The following is a 16,526-nucleotide window of genomic DNA, read 5'->3' as shown; positions in this document are numbered from 1 at the left end:
ATGGCCACTATGAGAGCATTATTACTTCTGGGGCACAGTGGGGACATGTTGGAGGCACTATAGGAGCACTATTACTACCATGTGTGCTCTAGTAGAAACTTATTACTATTAGTGGGGCTTTTGGGAGCACTATTACTGTGGGGGCACCTAGGCACAGTATCAGCTTACCACAATTATTTTTCGGGGACGTTATGTTTACACTATTAGTGTCAGGGGCACAGTTATTTTAAAACACTTTGTGCCAATAATTATTGAAGGGGGTATTATCTGCATAGTACTAGCATTATCAGGGGGTTTATCTGTTTCTGCAGTATAATATTGTGGAGCACAGCGGCACAGTATTGGGCATGGTAGGATGATTTGTCCAGAAGACGGGAGGATGATGGAAAAGTAGTAAACTAAGATTTTTTTGGTCGAGAAATGGCTGAAAAATGGTGGACTAGTCTGAAAGGAGAAGATGAGGAAACATCTACATCAAAGGAGACTTCACTAGATTTAAGAGGTATGGGGCGCTGTATTAGGCTACTTTCACACTAGCAGAAAGGACCTCCGGCAGGCTGTTCCGTCGGGTGAACAGCCTGTAGGATCCGTCCTGCCGCTAGTGACCGCGTGCCTCCGGACTGCCGCTCCGTCCCCATTGAATATAATGGGGCGGGGGCGGAGTTCCGGCAAGGTTCGGCTGCGCACGCCGAGAGGCTGCCGGAATAAATGTCGGACATGCCGTAGTTTTATTCCGGAAGCCTCTCGCCGTGCGTTGCCGTGCCTCACCGGAACTCCGCCCCCGCCCCATTATAGTCAATGGGGATGGAGCGGCAGTCTGGAGGCACACAGTCACTAGCGGCAGGACGGATCCGACAAGAACAGCTTGCCGGAGGTCCGTGCCGCTAGTGTGAAAGTAGCCTTACCCTGTATGTTCTGTTGTGACGGCAGGGTGGATATAGAATTTGGCGCACCCTGCAGCATCCTGGCCCCAGGTCATACTGTGCGTATTCTGAATTCTGGGGGTTCACACCCATCTACAAAATTTTCTGTACTCAGAGATTTATCACTGTGTTATCTGTGGTGTTACGTTTGCTAGTGATGGACGAACATTGGCCGTGACGGCTCGCAAATGCGCGTTCGCACTCAAATGTTGGCGAACCGTGTGTTTGCAGCGGGCCCCATAGACTTGAATGGCAGGCGAACCTGAAAAAACCTTCAGGTCATATTTGCATCCACCAAATAAAAGTGCACAAATAGTCCTACAACGTGGACAGTGACATACCAAAAGTAATATTCGAATTTGCGGTCTCCATTAATTATTTTTTCAATGTGAAATATCGGCAATGTAATTTTCGCGTATGTGCATGCGCAAAATATGCACGGCCTACTACAGCAACTGGTTTCCACCGAAGTTGGATGCGATCAGAAAAGATGGTTGGCAACAATTTTCACAACGTTGAGGAAGAACTTCTCACTAAGTAATTTGACATTAAAGCAGTGTAATTGATTACATTTCACATGCATGTTAGAACAATCACTGTATATGCAGATTGAATGTTGTAGGAAGGCGCAAGGGTCCGTCATTGACGGAAGGTATGTGTCACCGAGATTCCTGGCATCGGTGAGGTAAGAGCCGGTATTTTAAGGGTCAGCGGCAGTTAGTGTTGACTGACACTATTTGTTAGTTAGTATGGCTGTAAAGCCGATCCGGGCCGGCTCTTATTGGGAACAGCCAAAGTGCAGGGTGGGTGGCTTCTCCCCACTCTCCAGGCTGGGTTTTGGCTGGGATAAAAACCCAGTCAGAAGTCTCAGCTGGGTGGATTATCCTCCACTTCACAGTGAAGCTGTGGAGACGCTGTGGTTTTTGGAGCTCTCTGCGCTGAGGTCTGAAGGCCGTGTGTCAGGCGAGCAGGCTGCCTTACAGCCTGCAAGTGGACTTTCTGAGGCTGAGCATTCAGCCGGGTGTGAACTGCCACCCAGGATACCAGGTGAATGTTATTTAGTTTTTTCTGTGTGTGAACTAGTGTTGAGCGCGAATATTCGAATATCAAATTTTTTTAGCGAATATCGGCACTTCGCTAATTCGCGAATATTTCTAATATAGTGCTATAAATTCGATATTTCGAATATTATTATTTTTTTTTTTTTTTTATTGTTATATTTTTTTCTTTCCCACTTCCCAAAAGTAGTTCTTACCTGTCCTTAGGATTCCTGGCTTCCTGACTGCTCCAGTCAGTGCCCGTTGCCGTTTATGACGACTTCCGTGCTCATGGAGCGTCCCCATCAACATGGGAACGTCTCCATACTAGAATGTACTGTCGGATTTGAGAATTACGTTGAAATCGCAATTCGATTATTTCAAGTTATAATAATAATCAAATTTCGATTTTAACTTAGCACTGCTATATTCCATATTCGTTAATTCTAGCCTAATATGGACTATAGCAGTGCTAAGTTAAAATCGAAATTCGATTATTATAACTTGAATTAATCAAATTGCGATTTCAACTTAGACCTGGTTTACTATGGTTGACGTGGTAGAATTAGCGAAGATGACGAATGTATTCATCATATTCCTCAAAACGAAGATAACAAAGTATTCTGCATCTTCGTTTTAGCTCCATATTCGTCAACTTCGCCAATTCTAGCAATCAAATAGGAAGGTTGACTATAGAGACAGCTAAGTTTAATTCGCTATGCGATTATATTACTTTTCTTTTTTTTTTTTATAAATAGAATCATTATAATAATCAAGTACTTAACTATTCAATTTTTTTTAAAAAAAAGCAAAGTAATATAATCGCATAGCGAATTAAACTTAGCTGTCTCTATAGTTCAACTTTCCTATTTGATTGCTAGAATTAGCGAAGTTGACGAATATGGAGCTAAAACGAAGATGTAGAATACTTCATTATCTTCGTTTTGAGGAATATGACGAATACATTCGTCATATTCGCTAATTCTACCAAGCCAACCATAGTAAACCAGGTCCAAGTTGAAATAGCAATTCGATTAATTCAAGTTATAATAATCGAATTTCGATTTTAACTTAGCACTGCTATATTCCATATTCGTTAATTCTAGCCTAATATGGAATATAGCAGTGCTAAGTTAAAATCGAAATTCGATTATTATAACTTGAATTAATCGAATTGCTATTTCAACTTGGACCTGGTTTACTATGGTTGGCTTGGTAGAATTAGCGAATATGACGAATACATATTCCTCTCGTTTTGAGGAATATGACGAATACATTCGTCATATTCGTCATCTTCGCTAATTCTAGATATCAAACCAATAGGAAAGTAGCCTTAAGTTAAAATCGCAATACGCGATTATTTAAATCGCATAATAATCGCGATAACTAGAATAATGACGAATATTCGATTTCAACGAATATGAAACGAACTAGAATATTTTGTCTAAATCGAATATGGCACCTGCCGCTCATCACTAGTGTGAACAAGCACCAAGCCTGAAAAGGGACTGTTTTGTTATGTTATGAGTGTGAATAAACACTGAAGATTGATTTAAAACCTGGTCCATTGCCTCTATACTGCATCTGCTAACCTGCCTGCCCGAGCGAATCCCCACAATTGGTGGCTTGGAGCAGGCAAATGCAGTGAGGCTGGCCTGAAAAGTTTTTTTTTTTTTCCCGGGCACGGGTGTATGTCTTTTATCAAGCCGGCAAGTTTACGACCCATATCCCCTGACAAAATGGAGGCGGTCGCGAAATCCCTGTTGGAGGCTAATTTGCAGCAGCGGGAGGCAAACAAGCAGCAGCAGGAAACCAGCCAGCTGCTATTACAGCATGTGATGGCATTATAAGCTGCAGGAGCGTCCCAGAACATACACGATGCCCGGAAGCTGTTCGTGCAGCGATCCCTAAAATGACTGAATCGGACGACGTCGAGTTGTATCTGGCAGTGTTCGAAAAGGTGGCCGTGCGGGAGCAGTTACCCCGAGACCAATGGGCTGAGATCATCGCTCCGTTCCTGACATCTGGACCCCAGCAGGTGTTTTTCGACCTACCAGCTGACCAAGCGCCTGACTACCTGTCCGTAAAAGGTGGGATTCTGGCAAGACTGGGGGTGAATGTATTGGTCCGGGCCCAGCGAGTGTGTCAATGGGAAATTAACCCGGCTGAACCCGCCAGACCACAGTATTATTATCTGCTACACAGGCTGCAAAAATGGCTGTCCCACTGCTATGCTGGACAGCCTGTTGGCGGATGTGTTCTGGAGGGCTTTGCCATACCCTCTCCAGCACTGGATCGTCCAGGTGTCTCCTGGTAAAGCCCTAGAGATGGTCGACCTGGTGGAGCGCTATGAGGCCACCAGAAATCTCCAGGGGGGTTCTTTTGGGAGGGGGCCAGTCAAACCCCGGAAATCTCCACCCCAGGCACGGCGGCGGGTGCCAGCCAACCCCGCCCGGGACGTACCCCCTGCAGACCCAGCCCCGGTGGTCTGCTGGCGATGTCAGGAGCCTGGACACATAAGGGCCGACTGTCTTCATCGGGGTGAACCCCTGGACACTAACTTTGGCTACTGCCCCTCAATGTATGCCAGGAGGCTGTGTGCATGCGGTAACCCCGAGACAATAGACAATAGTCACCTGTGCCAGGTGCAAGTGGGAGATGGCCTGGTGGTGGCGCTGCTCGACTCAGAGAGCCTGGTGTCCCTGGTAAGAGCTGCCCTGGTGCAACCCGCTGAGTATACTGTCCAAAAAGTAGGCGTATTATGCATCCATGGAGACTTAAAGGACTATGCCACCACCCTGGTGTCACTATCCACGGTGGCTGGCACGTGGACTCATGAGGTGGCCGTCGCCACAAAGTTGCACTATGAACTAATAATTGGGAGAGACTTCACTGGTTTCACGGCACTACACTGCGTGCAGAATTATTAGGCAAATGAGTATTTTGACCACATCATCCTCTTTATGCATGTTGTCTTACTCCAAGCTGTATAGGCTCGAAAGCCTACTACCAATTAAGCATATTAGGTGATGTGCATCTCTGTAATGAGAAGGGGTGTGGTCTAATGACATCAACACCCTATATTAGGTGTGCATAATTATTAGGCAACTTCCTTTCCTTTGGCAAAATGGGTCAAAAGAAGGACTTGACAGGCTCAGAAAAGTCAAAAATAGTGAGATATCTTGCAGAGGGATGCAGCACTCTTAAAATTGCAAAGCTTCTGAAGCGTGATCATCGAACAATCAAGCGTTTCATTCAAAATAGTCAACAGGGTCGCAAGAAGCGTGTGGAAAAACCAAGGTGCAAAATAACTGCCCATGAACTGAGAAAAGTCAAGCGTGCAGCTGCCAAGATGCCACTTGCCACCAGTTTGGCCATATTTCAGAGTTGCAACATCACTGGAGTGCCCAAAAGCACAAGGTGTGCAATACTCAGAGACATGGCCAAGGTAAGAAAGGCTGAAAGACGACCACCACTGAACGAGACACACAAGCTGAAACCTCAAGACTGGGCCAAGAAATATCTCAAGACTGATTTTTCTAAGGTTTTATGGACTGATGAAATGAGAGTGAGTCTTGATGGGCCAGATGGATGGGCCCGTGGCTGGATTGGTAAAGGGCAGAGAGCTCCAGTCCGACTCAGACGCCAGCAAGGTGGAGGTAGAGTACTGGTTTGGGCTGGTATCATCAAAGATGAGCTTGTGGGGCCTTTTCGGGTTGAGGATGGAGTCAAGCTCAACTTCCAGTCCTACTGCCAGTTTCTGGAAGACACCTTCTTCAAGCAGTGGTACAGGAAGAAGTCTGCATCCTTAAAGAAAAACATGATTTTCATGCAGGACAATGCTCCATCACACGCGTCCAAGTACTCCACAGCGTGGCTGGCAAGAAAGGGTATAAAAGAAGAAAATCTAATGACATGGCCTCCTTGTTCACCTGATCTGAACCCCATTGAGAACCTGTGGTCCATCATCAAATGTGAGATTTACAAGGAGGGAAAACAGTACACCTCTCTGAACAGTGTCTGGGAGGCTGTGGTTGCTGCTGCACGCAATGTTGATGGTGAACAGATCAAAACACTGACAGAATCCATGGATGGCAGGCTTTTGAGTGTCCTTGCAAAGAAAGGTGGCTATATTGGTCACTGATTTGTTTTTGTTTTGTTTTTGAATGTCAGAAATGTATATTTGTGAATGTTGAGATGTTATATTGGTTTCACTGGTAAAAATAAATAATTGAAATGGGTATATATTTGTTTTTTGTTAAGTTGCCTAATAATTATGCACAGTAATAGTCACCTGCACACACAGATATCCCCCTAAAATAGCTAAAACTAAAAACAAACTAAGAACTACTTCCAAAAATATTCAGCTTTGATATTAATGAGTTTTTTGGGTTCATTGAGAACATGGTTGTTGTTCAATAATAAAATTAATCCTCAAAAATACAACTTGCCTAATAATTCTGCACTCCCTGTATGGCCGGATACAAAAGTTACCAATACCCGGGAGACAGATGTGACCGTAGCAGAGTGGCCTGGCTCAGGGGGAGACCAGAACCCTGGGAACCTGAGCCCGAAGGGCCAGCCGGTGGAAGAGGGGGAGACAACCCCACTAAGTGTGATGGTGGGAGACGTGGAGGACTTACCGCCGGGTCCGGAGTTGGCAGACCTCAATGTCTCCCTGGATAATTTTGGTACCGCCCAACACCGGGACCCAACCCTATCCCGAGTCTGGGAAAATGTATTAACCACCTCAGCTCCCCTAGCTTAAACACCCTTAATGACCAGAGCACTTTTTACACTTCTGCACTACATTACTTTCACCATTTATTGCTCGGTCATGCAACTTACCACCCAAATGAATTTTACCTCCTTTTCTTCTCACTAATAGAGCTTTCATTTGGTGGTATTTCATTGCTGCTGACATTTTTACTTTTTTTGTTATTAATCGAAATTTAACGATTTTTTTGCAAAAAAATGAAATTTTTCACTTTCAGTTGTAAAATTTTGCAAAAAAAACGACATCCATATATAATTTTTTCTCTAAATCTATTGTTCTACATGTCTTTGATAACAAAAAAAATGTTTGGGTAAAAAAAAAAAATGGTTTGGGTAAAAGTTATAGTGTTTACAAACTATGGTACAAAAATGTGAATTTCCGCTTTTTGAAGCAGCTTTGACTTTCTGAGCACCTGTCATGTTTCCTGAGGTTCTACAATGGCCAGACAGTACAAACACCCCACACATGACCCCATTTCGGAAAGTAGACACCCTAAGGTATTCGCTGATGGGCATAGTGAGTTCATAGAAGTTTTTATTTTTTGTCACAAGTTAGCGGAATTTTTTTTTTTTTCTTACAAAGTCTCATATTCCACTAACTTGTGACAAAAAATAAAAACTTCCATGAACTCACTATGCCCATCACGAAATACCTGGGGGTGTCTTCTTTCCAAAATGGGGTCACTTGTGGGGTAGTTATACTGCCCTGGCATTTTAGGGGCCCAAATGCGTGAGAAGTAGTTTGAAATCAAAATCTGTAAAAAATGGCCAGTGAATCCGAAAGGTGCTCTTTGGAATGTGGGCCCCTTTGCCCACCTAGGCTGCAAAAAAGTGTCACACATCTGGTATTGCCGTACTCAGGAGAAGTTGGGCAATGTGTTTTGGGGTGTCATTTTACATATACGCATGCTGGGTGAGATAAATATCTCGGTCAAATGCCAACTTTGTATAAAAAATGGGAAAAGTTGTCTTTTGCCAAGATATTTCTCTCACCCAGCATGGGTATGTGTAAAAAGACACCTGGTTGTAGGACATTCTACTTTGAGAAAATAAAAAGAGGCTTATTCACAAAGACACAGCAGCTGTGATTCCTTTATCTTTGATACATTGGAGGTTGCTCCTCTCCCGTGTAGGGTGCAATACCAAGGTGAAGTGCTGACCTGTTTCCTTCCTTCCATCATTAGATGCGCAAAGGGGCCCACATTCGTTTTATGAGGGCATTTTTAGACATTTGGATCCCAGACTTCTTCTCACGCTTTAGGGCCCCTAAAATGCCAGGGCAGTATAAATACCCCACATGTGACCCCATTTTGGAAAGAAGACACCCCAAGGTATTCAATGAGGGGCATGGCGAGTTCATAGAATTTTTTTTTTTTGGCACAAGTTAGCGGAAATTGTTTTTTCTCACAAAGTCTCCCTTTCCGCTAACTTGGGACAAAAATTTCAATCTTTCATGGACTCAATATGCCCCTCACGGAATACCTTTGGGTGTCTTCTTTCCGAAATGGGGTCACATGTGGGGGTATTTATACTGCCCTGGCATTTTAGGGGACCTAAAGCGTGAGAAGAAGTCTGGAATATAAATGTCTAAAAAATTTTACGCATTTGGATTCCGTGAGGGGTATGGTGAGTTCATGTGAGATTTTATTTTTTGACACAAGTTAGTGGAATATGAGACTTTGTAAGAAAAAAAATAATAATTCCGCTAACTTGGGCCAAAAAAATGTCTGAATGGAGCCTTACAGGAGGGTGATCAATGACAGGGGGGTGATCAATGACAGGGGGTGATCAGGGAGTCTATATGGGGTGATCACCCCCCTGTCATTGATCACCCCCCTATAAGGCTCCATTCAGATGTCTGTATGTGTTTTGCGGATCTAATCCATGTATCCGTGGATCCGTAAAAAACATACGGACGTTTGAATGGAGCCTTACAGGGGGGTGATCAATGACAGGGGGGTGATCAATGACAGGGGGGTGATCAGGGAGTCTATATGGGGTGATCACCCCCTGTCATTGATCACCCCCCTATAAGGCTCCATTCAGATGTCCGTATGTGTTTTGCGGATCCGATCCATGTATCCGTGGATCCGTAAAAAACATACGGACGTTTGAATGGAGCCTTACAGGGGGGTGATCAATGACAGGGGGGTGATCAGGGAGTCTATATGGGGTGATCACCCCCCTGTAAGGCTCCATTCAGACGTCCGTATGTGTTTTGCGGATCCGATCCATGTATTAGTGGATCCGTATAAATCATACGGACATCTGAATGGAGCCTCACAGGGGCGTGATCAATGACAGGGGGGTGATCAATGACAGGGGGGTGATCAGGGAGTCTATATGGGGTATTCACCCCCGTCATTGATCACCCCCCTGTAAGGCTCCATTCAGACGTCTGTATGTGTTTTGTGGATCCGATCCATGTATCAGTGGATCCGTAAAAATCATACGGATGTCTGAATGGAGCCTTACAAGGGGGTGATCAATGACAGGGGGGTGATCAATGACAGGGGGGTGATCAATGACAGGGGGGTGATCAGGGAGTCTATATGGGGTGATCAGGGGTTAATAAGGGGTTAATAAGTGACAGGGGGGGTGTAGTGTAGTGGTGTTTGGTGCTACTTATTACTGAGCTGCCTGTGTCCTCTGGTGGTCGATCCAAGCAAAAGGGACCACCAGAGGACCAGGTAGCAGGTATATTAGACGCTGTTATCAAAACAGCGTCTAATATACCTGTTAGGGGTTAAAAAAATCGCATCTCCAGCCTGCCAGCGAACAATCGCCGCTGGCAGGCTGGAGATCCACTCGCTTACCTTCCGATCCTGTGAACGCGCGTTCACAGGAAATCTCGCATCTCGCGTGATGACGCACGGATGCGTCCAGGAGGAATGAATCGACCGCCTCCAGGACGCATCCGTGCGTTAGGCGGGCGGGAGGTGGTTAATAGTAGATGGTGAACCACAACAACCAGGGGCAGAGTCGGTGTTTCCCCGTTTTGTGGTTCATCAGGAGATGTTGTACTGGGTAAACCAGCTGCGAGGTGAATCCATTGAACAGTTCATGGTGCTTATCGCAAACTCGTGTTAGAGTTAGCCCACCAACATGTTTTGGGGGATCATCTGGGAATGCAGAAGACACAGGACCGGATACTACAACGGTTTTACTGGCCCAGTGTGTTTAGGGAGGTGGAAGAATTCTGTGAATCTTGCTCAACCTGCCAGGCAACTAGCCCCCATCACCTCTTTCGCAGTCCCTTTGTACATCTCCCGATCATCGAGGTGCCGTTTGAGCGAATTGCTATGGACCTCATAGGCCTAGTACCGAAGTCTGCTAGAGGACACCAACACATCTTGGTCAGGGGCGTAGCTATAGGGGGTGCAGAGGTAGCAGTCGCTACCGGGCCCAGGAGCCTGAAGGGGCCCAAAGACCCTTGTGCTGTATTAGAAGACACCGGTATTATAGAAAGTGCATGCTGGTCAAGTTACACCTCTGACTGGAGGGAAGGGGTTAGGTCAAAATGGAGGGGAGGGGGGATGCTGTTTTAATTTTTGCCTCAAGCTATTTAAATGCTATATGCATCCCTGCCCTTAGTCACAAAACATTGAGGGAATGGGGGCCCAAACTGAGCTCTTGCACCAGGGCCCATAAGCCTTTAGCTACGCCCCTGATCTTGGTCATCCTGGACTACGCCACTCGGTACCCGAAGGCGGTGCCACTGTGACATACATCAGCGAAGCTTATAGCTAAGGAGCTAATGGAGATGTTCTCCCGAGTGGGGCTACCTAAAGAGGTTCTGACTGACCAGGGGACCCCTTTTATGTCGAAGGTCATGAGGAAACTCTGTAAGTTGCTGCATATCAGACAGTTACGGACATCCGTGTACCATCCGCCAACGGACGGTCTGGTAGAAAGGTTTAACAAAACTCTAAAAACTATGTTATAAAGGATAATGTCTAAAGATGGGAAGGATTGGGACCTTCTGCTGCCCTATCTTATGTTCACAGTGCGAGAGGTACCCCAGGTATCTACTGGGTTCTCACCCTTCGAAATTGCTTTGTGGCAGACATCCTCGTGGTCTGTTGGACGTGGCCAAAGAGGCGTGGGAACAGCAACCCACTCTGCATAAAAGTGTCCTAGGGTATGTTGTCAAGATGCAACAGCGTATAGAGACCATTTTATCTCTTGTCAGGGAACATATGGAGCCCGTTCAGCGAGCCCAGAGTCGGATCTATAATCGGCAGGCTTGGGTCCGGAACTTTAACCCTGGTGACCGGGTTTTGTTTCTGGTACTGACTATGGACAGTAAGTTCCTGGATAGATGGCAGGGGCAATACGAGGTACTCGAGAAAGTTAAAGAGGCAAATTACAAGGTACACCAGGCGTTTCCTGGTGGTTCGGGCGGCGACTGCAGTGTCCCTGTGCTGCTGTAATGGGGATCCGATGGCATAGAAGGCAGCCCGATGCCTTCCTTAGGCATTGGGGCTGCCTTCCGGTGAAGAGCCTGTGAGATCCAGCCCCTTGGATCTCACAGGCAGGAAGCTGTATGAGTAATACACACTGTATTACTCATACAGCCAATGCATTCCAATACAAAAGTATTGGAATGCATTGTAAAGGGGATCAGACGCCCAAAAGTTGAAGTCCCAAAGTAAAAAAAAAAAAAAAGTGAAAACAAAAGTTAAAAAAATAAAGTTTCCCCCCAAAAAAATGTAAAGTTTCAAGTAAAAAAAAAAAAAAAAGTAATTTTCCCCAAATAAAGTAAAAAAAAATTGGTAAAAAATAGGGGGGGGAAAAAGTTGACACATTAGGTATCGTCGCGTCCGTATCGACCGGCTCTATAAACATATCACATGACCTAACCCTTCAGATGAACACTGTAAAAAAGAAAAACTGTGTTAAATAAACCATTTTTTTTGTCACCTTACATCACTAACAGCAAGCGATTAAAAAGGTGTATGGCCCCCAAAATAGTACAAATCTAACCGTCACCTCATCCCACAAAAAATGAGTCCCTACCTAAGATAATCGCCCAAAAAATAAAAAAAAACTATGGCTCAGAATATGGAGACACTAAAACATAATTTGCTTTAAAAAAGCTGTTATAGTGAGGGGGCGGAGCTTGCGCCTGAACTGCATGGCAGCGTTCGGCTAGAGCTCCGGCTTACAACCTGCTGTGGGGACGGCAATCTTTAGCCTGAAGAGAGGAAAAATGGTTAAATACGGCGGCCAGAAGCAAGGGGATGCTTCCCTGCAAGCTAAATCGTCTCACGCTGTTTCAGACATGACGAAATACCTGAGAAAACAGCAAGCAACAGACCCAGCCAAAGAACCCAAGATGGCCGCGGCGTCTGGCGGTGCCGCACGAGGACGCACCACTAGCCAATCTGAAGAAGAAGACGACATAGAAGACGGGGGTGAGTCGAAAAACCTCCCGATATCACGCCGCTTTATTAAACAAGCTTTGGAAGAAGCCATACACCCCATATATTCCAAATTGCAGGAGGTGGCACAAGATATCCAGCAAATAGGCCATAGGGTCGACTCTCTGGAGACAGTCCAGACAGCGGCGTTAGAACACAGCGCCGCAATTACGCAGTCCCTGACAGCCTGCCAAGCCCATGTAAACCAGCTATACGCTTCCCTGGAAGACCAGGAAAACCGAAGCAGGCGTAACAACCTCCGGTTCAGGGGGATCCCTGAGACGGTGTTGGCCTCTGAAATCCCGAGCGCCATCATGAAAATAGTTGCCTCTCTGCTTGGTGACTTTGACCCGGCCATGCTCATAATTGAACGGGCTCACAGAGCCCTACGTCCGCGTCCTAAGGACAACGAACCCCCCAGGGACATCATAAGCAGATTCTTGAACTTTCAAGACAAAGAAGCGATTCTAAAAGCGGCTAGAATCGCTCCCACGATTCTCCTGGAGGAAGCTCCCATACAAATATTTCAAGACCTATCTCCGTCAACCCTACAAAAACGGAGACTTCTCAAACCTCTCACAGCACTCCTCAGAGAGAAAAAAATCCTATATAGATGGACTTTTCCATTTGGACTTTCCTTCATGCTGGCTGGAAATAGGATCACTATTTCCTCCTACTCGGATCTCTTGGAAGCCTGCAAAGCATTAGACTCTCCTCCATTAGACATTCCAGACTGGGATAAAGCTCAAGACATCTCATCTTTACCTCCTCTACCTGTCTTACAGCCTTGGGAAACTTCAGCTACTCCCAAGAAGCAAAGATCTAAGAAGTCCAAAGATCCAACAACACCTAAGAAGACCCTCTCCTTTCAAGATGGCTCCTGAAGACCTTGTATTTTCTCCATTATTTCAGAGTGAAATTGCCTCTTATATTGTTTTTACATTCATCTTTCCCATGCATCTGTTTACTACTCCCCTTCTTCTAACTATGAGGCCCAAATAAAGCCTCTTCTCTCTCTTGTTCTGTTCTAATGCTTTTATTTATCCCCCTCTTCTGTCTTCAAACCTTCTTTTCCACTTGCAGTCCCCACCTTGATGCAGGTTACCAGTGAATCGAAATTCACTTCTCCCCTATCCGTTACAGGTCGTTATATGCACGACCATATTTTTTGTTACTTTTCCACTTAAAGTGGATCCAAGCTTTTGTTTTTTCCTTATTCTGTTATAACGTTGGGCTTGTCTTGATCGTCATGTTGTCTGCTCATAGTTACACTAACTGCCTTAAGACACCAATAATATGTCTGACTTAAATATAGTCTCATACAATGTGAAGGGTTTGAGGTCCCCCTCTAAGCGTAGCCAGATCTTCTCTCTTCTTTGGAGAGAGAGGGGCTCTGTGATATTTTTACAGGAGACCCACTTCAAGCACAACAAATATCCTGACTTATCCTTCTCTAGATTTCCGGTTTGGTTTCATTGTGGAGCTAATGGGGCGGCCTCTAGGGGGGTCAGCATCGGTTTTCGCAGAGGCATCCCTTTCTCCTACATCAGTCATATTCAAGACCCTGAGGGTCGCTTTATCATTTTAAAAGGTAAAATCGGCCAAACGCTTTACACCTTTGTAAATGCTTATGCCCCCAATGCTGACCAACCTAGATGGCTTGCCGAACTTCTCTCTTTAGTGGAACTGCACAGAGAGGGAATTCTCATTCTTGCAGGTGATCTCAATATGGCTTTTAATCCCCTGTTAGACACCTCCTCGAAAAAATCTGCCCTATCTGCAAAGGCTATCCGTGCTACTCTGGCTAGATTGTATAAACTAGGGCTTACTGATGTTTGGAGATGTCTCAATCCTAACACTATTGACTATTCCTTTTTCTCCTCAGCCAACAATTCTTACAGCAGAATCGACTACATTTTGATCTCAAAGGAATATTTACAACTCTGCTCCTCTGCAAAAATTGGGTCCATGACGCTTTCAGATCACTCGCCTATCTTCTGCACTATTTGTCCCCCACAAGGTCTGGGTAAGAAAACTGGTTGGAGGTTCAATGAGTCTATTTTGAATAATGCTTCACACAAAAATCGTATATCATCTCTACTGAACGAATACTTTCTTCTAAACCAATCTCCTGATATCTCCCCTAGCACACTGTGGGACGCCCACAAAGCTTACATCAGAGGACAATTAATTAGTCTCGGCTCACATTTAAAGAAAGAATCTGAAAAGAAATTAAACTCCCTTCTCTCCAAAATCAATACTTTAGAAAAGACCCATAAAATATCCCTCCTTCAATCACACTTATCTGAACTATTACTCCTAAAAACTGAGCTAAAAAACATGCTAAATGAACGCTCTGCTAAATTCTTCCTAAACTCCCAACAAAAAATCTTTGCCCATGGAGACAAAGCCACTAAATATCAAATCCAGAGGATTAAACATAGAAAAATAGCAAGTTATGTGCAAAATATCACCTCTCCTCAAGGTTCCACATATCTGAAATCTGAAGACATTGCTGAGCAATTCAGACTATTTTATGAATCCCTTTATAACCTCCCTTCTCCTACTCTCCCCTTTCCTAATTTAGACAAAAGCCAGAATATATCCCTCTTTCTCAGCTCCCTAAAGCTTCCTGCCCTTTCCAAAGATCAGCATGATCTCCTTGCAGCTCCCTTTACCTTAACAGATATCCAAACAGCGCTAAAATCCTCCCCTACGGGGAAATGCCCAGGTCCTGACGGACTCCCCCTGTCCTACTACAGAGCGTTCTCAGATACATTACTCCCTCAACTACTTCCAATTTGTAATAACGCCCTCCTGAATACCCCGGTATCCCCTGATATGTCCAGAGCCACGATCACAATTATCCCTAAAACAGGAAAAGATCCCTCATTATGTTCCAACTATCGGCCCATATCGCTGCTCAATGCAGACTTAAAATTACTGGCTAAAATGCTAGCAAATAGGTTACAATCCTTTCTCCCTTCCTTGATTCACGCAGACCAAGTGGGTTTATTAAAGGTAGAGAGGGGAAAGATAATGTCATGAAAGTATTAAAACGCTCTGTTTTTCTCCTCTCTTAAAAAGATCCCTATAGTCCTCCTTGGTACTGATGCTGAGAAAGCATTTGATAGATAGACTGGGTTTTTATTAGCCTCCCCTTTCCAAGTTCAACATCCCGGAACAATTTTCAACGCGATAACAGCTATGTATCGTTCTTCCTCAGCATCAGTATCAGTCAATGGCATTTTATCCCCTAGCTCCGTATACAAAAATGGTACGAGACAAGGCTGCCCCCTTTCCCCCCTTATATTTGTACTAGTAATGGAAACACTCCTTCAGGCTTTGAGACAACAAAAAGATATCTTGGGTCTTAGGATTGGGGATCGGGAGGTCAAATTAGCTGCTTTTGCGGATGATCTATTGATCCTCACAACTAACCCGAAAAAATCCCTCCCTTCTATCATATCTCTACTTGAACTATTTGGTTCTTTATCTAATTTTAAGGTTAATCCCACAAAATCACAACTCATTCATAAAGGTTTCTCTCCCTCTGAAATTAAGTCCCTCAAACTCCTTTCTCCGTTTGACTGGTCCACACAAATACTTACATACCTAGGGATAAAAATTTCTCTAACATGACTGACCTATATAACTTACTTATCCCTCTCTGCACTCTAATTATCACTCAGATAGACTCATTGGACCTTCCTTTCCTTTCATGGTTTGGCAGAAAAAAACTGGTATCGGCCCTGATCTTACCCAGACTAACATATCTCATGCAGACCCTCCCTATTAAGCTTCCGAAATCTTTCTTCAACAAGTTTAACAGGGCGGTTCGTAAGTTTATCTGGAAAAACCGTAGACCTAGAATAGCCTTTGACACACTAACTAAGCCCAAACATCTAGGTGGCATTAATCTTCCTGACCCTGAAAACTATTTGAGGGCTATACATCTAGCCAGAGTAGTGGACTGGATTAGAGTTCCTCCTCATAAGGCTTGGGTCCTTATGGAAGGATATTTCCTTCCCTCCTCTCCTAGAGCCTTGCTCCTTGCCGGTAAACCCTTTCCCCCACCTCATTTTATTCAAAACCCACTGATAAGATGCACATTAGCAGTATGGGATTGGTTTCTGTCATACAACAAGTTATTAACCACCCCTTCCCCGCTCCTCACCCTCAAAGATATTATTGACCTGGCTCCTTTAGAATTAAAAGAGACGTGTCACCCCCTGATTAGACGCTCAGACTTACTTATTGCTGAGATTCTAGATACAGATGGTAGAGTTCTCCCTCTGACATCTCTATTTGAGAATTTGAAGGATTCCTTGTCTCTTTCCTTCACACAAAATTTTCTCTCGACTGAA

Source organism: Bufo bufo, chromosome 3 (assembly GCF_905171765.1).
Source record: "Bufo bufo chromosome 3, aBufBuf1.1, whole genome shotgun sequence".
Lineage (NCBI taxonomy): Eukaryota > Metazoa > Chordata > Amphibia > Anura > Bufonidae > Bufo > Bufo bufo.
Note: the sequence above shows the minus strand (reverse complement) of the source record.